Source organism: Hemicordylus capensis, chromosome 4 (assembly GCF_027244095.1).
Source record: "Hemicordylus capensis ecotype Gifberg chromosome 4, rHemCap1.1.pri, whole genome shotgun sequence".
Lineage (NCBI taxonomy): Eukaryota > Metazoa > Chordata > Lepidosauria > Squamata > Cordylidae > Hemicordylus > Hemicordylus capensis.
Genome location: NC_069660.1, coordinates 170,859,268 through 170,864,101, shown reverse-complemented (window position 1 = coordinate 170,864,101; position 4,834 = coordinate 170,859,268). Strand labels below are relative to the sequence as shown.

At 40.7% G+C, this 4,834-nt stretch overlaps 1 long non-coding RNA gene across 1 annotated transcript; it reads right to left on the bottom strand.

The window, feature by feature from the left end:
• Positions 1–1,251: 1,251 nt before the first annotated feature.
• Positions 1,252–3,334, bottom strand: LOC128322888 (uncharacterized). The gene is made up of 3 exons (XR_008306050.1): positions 3,170–3,334; positions 2,100–2,194; positions 1,252–1,526 (listed from the first exon to the last, which is right to left on the bottom strand). It is a non-coding gene; the product is annotated as an uncharacterized LOC128322888 (long non-coding RNA).
• Between the last annotated feature and the right edge of the window lie 1,500 nt (positions 3,335–4,834).

Here is a 4,834-nt window from a genome sequence, read left to right as displayed (position 1 = left end):
TATGGCAAAAATAAGGCTTGCTGAAGCTCTGCCTCTGAGCTGTCTACCCACCATGTGGGGGCCAAAATCATATCCAGATTTAAGAGCATAAAGTGTAAGGTGATACATCTAGTGACAGACTACCTGCATTATTATTATTAGTTCACTGCCTGAGGGGGAAATACATAAGCAACGTTGATCACTTGATTAATTTTTAAGTCAGTGGTGAGAGTGACTTTTAAAAGGACAGTACAAAGAGGACAAAAATAAGGCATGGCATTTCGGGTAGGATTAAAGTAAAGTTGTACCATCAAGTCAGTGTCGAGTCCTGGCAGCCACAGAGCCCTGTGGTTTTCTTTGGTAGAATACAGGTGGGGTTTACCATTGCCATCTCCCACACAGTATGAGATGATGCCTTTCAGCATCTTCCTATATCACTGCTGCCCGATACAGGTGTTTCCCATAGTCTGGGAAACACACCAGCAGGGAGTCAAACCAGCAACCTCTTGCTCCCTAGGCAAGTTACTTCCCCGCTACACCATTAGGTGCCATTGGGTAGTGTTAGGAACATATAAATACAACAGTACAAAGCATTGACTTCTTTGGAAATACTATTCAGGAACAGAGCTAGTTGATAATGTTCAAATAGTATGAATTGAAGTTGGAACATGTGGAACTATTGTGGAAGCATCGTGGGTTGCTGAATGTGCCCAGACAAGAAAAGCATTGCTAGGCAAACAGTAGTTCAGTTCTCATTACAAAAGTAAGCCTGTGTTGGGGCTGTACCACTGCAGACTGCACAGTAGGGGCTCACATGACCAAATGATCCTCCAAATAAAAACAAAAAGAAAATAGCTGCACACAGCAATCTATATGATAGGCAGATAAGAAGACCTGCAAATTTGCTATAGAACTATTATCCACTACAGAATGAAATAAAAAGGAGAACTTTAGCTGGTAAAAATGACCTGTTTAAAACGTATAACTGAGGATATACTGAAGCTCATTTGGATTACAGTGGAAATCAAAGGTATAAGTGACATTGCTCCATGCTCCAGGATGCTTAAATGCAATGTGGGATGAAATGCTAGGATTCTAATTTCCTCACTCTGCAGGTCAATATTCTGCTTCTGGGTACTTTTCCCACCTAGACATCACAGTCATTTTATTAAAAGTCCTTTCAATAGATAAAATAATCTTCAAAATAATTGAAGCAATAACTCAGAATTATAAAATAATAATAGAAAAAATAATGAACCAACTCTGAAAAACTGATGTTAAATCATTTATTTTCTTAACACATTTGATTACACACGACAGCATACAACCACATCAAACTATTCATAATCTTAAATGAAAGAATCACTTGCATTTCTCTTTTGAGCCTCAGAGTGTCACTGTTAGCCAACATGGTAGCCAGGGAGATGGAAATCCACTGATGCTCCTTACAGGGTGATTGCATCTTCAGTGCGGTACAGAACGGACAAAGAACAGAAAGCAAGGACGGAGCAAACTTGCTGAAAAAAGGAAAAGAAAACTGCCATGTTCTGTAAAAAAAAAAATAAACAGAACAGCAGTTAATTTTTCATTACTGAGATTTCTGAGGAGATTTTTATCTGCTCTGCTCTGTTCTGCTCTGATAAAGGGGACTGCCAGTTTGTCAGGGATCCAGATGGAGAGAAGGCAAAAGGAGAATGGCTGGGCACACGGAAGGCAAGTACTGCTTCTCTTACTATTGTCTTGCTCCTGCTGGACTTCTGCAGAGCACATTCGTTATTCAGTTCCTGAGGAGATGGCAAAGGGTTCTGTGGTGGGAAATCTTGCTAAGGATTTGGGACTGAATGCTAGAGAACTAGCAAAGCGAAATCTGCATGCTGCCTCTGTGAATAAATTCCAGTATTTCAGTATCAGTGCAGAAAATGGAAACCTCTTTGTGAATGACAGGATAGATAGAGAGGGGATATGCCACACAACTCCACTGTGCCTTGTTAATTTAGAGGTGGTAGTGGAAAACCCTCTGAATATCTTCCATGTTACTATAGCAATTCAGGACATTAATGATAATGCACCACATTTTTCAGCTGGAAATATTACATTAGAAATAATTGAATCTACCTTACCAGGAACCAGATTCCTCCTTGGAAAAGCAGAAGATCCTGATACTGGGCTGAATTCTCTCCAGAATTACCAGCTTAGCTCCAATCAGTACTTCACTCTGGATGTTAAAGAGAGTCAGGATGGAAATAAATTTGCAGATTTAGTACTTCAGAAACCACTTGATCGAGAAAGTGAACAGATCATACACTTGATCCTTACAGCCCTGGATGGGGGTGAACCCCGAAAAACTGGGACTGCCCACATATGGATTCATGTCATTGATGCCAATGACAATCTGCCCATTTTCACTCAAGAGGTCTACAAGGTCAATTTAAGGGAAAATACTCCTGTTGGGTCCCTTGTTCTCCAGGTTGTGGCCTCTGACAGGGATGAAGGTCCATATGCCCAAATCAGGTATTATTTTAGCAACGTACCTATAAATGGCCATGAAAAATTCGGCCTAGATCAAAAAAATGGCAGAATCTTACTTAAGGGGCCATTGGACTATGAGAATAAGAAGGAATATATTATAACAGTTGCAGCAAAAGATGGAGGTGGATCAGTTACATACTGCAAAGTTGAAATAAATGTTATTGATGAAAATGATAATGCCCCAGAGGTGACCATAGCCTCCATGTTCAGTCCAGTTCCTGAAGATTCTCCATCTGGAACAGTTATTGCTCTCATTAATGTAAATGATGAAGATACTGGAGATAATGGAAAGTTTGCATGCAATATACCAAGTAATTTGCCATTCAGGATTCTTCCCTCATCTAATAATTACTACAAGCTGCAGACAGATAGCACTCTGGACAGAGAAATAACTTCTGAGTATAATATTACCATCACAACAACTGACAAAGGAATTCCACCTCTCTCCACACACAAAACCATCTCACTACAGATTTCTGACATCAATGACAATTTCCCTTCTTTTGAGAAATCTTTCTATAGCATCTATGTTCCAGAAAACAACCCTTCTGGTGCCTCCATTTTCAGTTTTAAAGCCTTTGATCCAGATGTTGGCCAAAATGCACGGATCACATACTCCATACTCCATAGCAACATTGAGGAACTTCCCATCTCTTCATACATTTCTATTAACTCTGAGACTGGTGTCATCTATGCCCAGCGATCCTTTGACTATGAACAATTCAGAGAGTTTCAGCTGCAAGTGAAGGCCCAGGATGGGGGGTCTCCCCCTCTCAGCAGCAATGTCACAATGAGGGTGTTTATTCTAGATCGGAATGATAACAGCCCTCGGATCCTGGCCCCTTCACAAGAAGCCAAGGGATCAGCTTTGTTCGAGATGGTGCCTCGTTCAGCTGATGCAGGTTATCTAGTAACAAAAGTGGTGGCCGTGGATGCAGATTCTGGACACAACGCCTGGCTCTCCTACCATCTGATTCAAGCCACTGAGCCAGGGCTCTTTTCTGTTGGATCTCATACTGGGGAGATTAGGACAGCGAGATCCTTTGTGGAAAAAGATGCTGTGAAACAGAAACTAGTCATTGTGGTGAAGGATAATGGGCAGCCTCCTCTCTCAGCCACAGTTACCCTGAACCTGGTGTTTGCTGAGAACTTTCAGGAGGCCCTTCCGGAAATGAAAAACCCATCCAGTGACTCAGAATATCAGTCTGATCTACAGTTCTACTTGGTGATGGCCTTAGCTTTTATCTCTTTCTTATTTCTTTTGACTGTGATTCTAGCTGTTATGATGAAGCTTCGACGATCAGGGAACCCCAGATTCCTACAGTGTTTTGGTCCTGTTCCCCATGCCAAGACTGGCACCATATTCCCACCCAATTTTGAAGATGGGACTTTGCCTTATTCCTACCAGCTTTGTCTCTCCTCAGAATCAAGGAAGAATGAGCTTACTTTCATGGCACCCAATATTCAGATTGCAGAAAATATTCTTTGTGACAAATCTGGAGTGCCTTTCACAGGCATTGGAGAAAACCAGTTACATTCTCAGAATGAGAATGCTGAAGAGGTAAGCTTTCTTTTCAAGAATTATTTACTCTTGAAACCTCAAAAACATTTACCACAACCTAAACAGAAATACTAGCTTTAATATTGTAATTCAAAGACATTGTAGATTGGCCATATATTATCACTCTCATGAAGTGTGTTCCTTCTTTTGTGCTTGACATAATTGCTAAATTACTGATACATTACTTATTTTCAAGCTTTTTTGTACATGTAGTTCTGCAGTAGACATCTGTACTAGTTTGATACAAGGAAGTTTGATGGAAAAACTTATGCTTGCATTGGAAAAGGAGGAAGCCTTCTCCTCACACTCCCATTCTGGACCATCCCCACGATGCCCAATGGCTGTTTTTTGTTAAAGAAAGGACACTGTCAGGCTTCAGCACAGTCAGTTGCTTAATAACACAATCATCATAAATTGTAGTTTGGTCCTAAGCCTCAGTAAGTGTAATAGAACTACTTCTACTACTACTACTATGAATATTTATATATGCCTCTTCAGCCAAAGTCAAATCGACTTACATTTTACATAGAAAAATAAATAATACATAAATAAGATGGCCCCCTGTCCCCAAAGGGCTTACAGTCTAAAAAGAATCATAAGGCAAATACCAGCAACAGCCACTGTAAGGATGCTGTGCTGGGGTTGGATAGGGCCATTTGCTCTCCCCCTGCTAAATATAAGAGAATCGCCACTTTAAAAGGTGTCTCTTGACTCAGTTAGCAGGGATTATCAGAGAAACAGAACTGTATATCTGTTCTTCCCCTT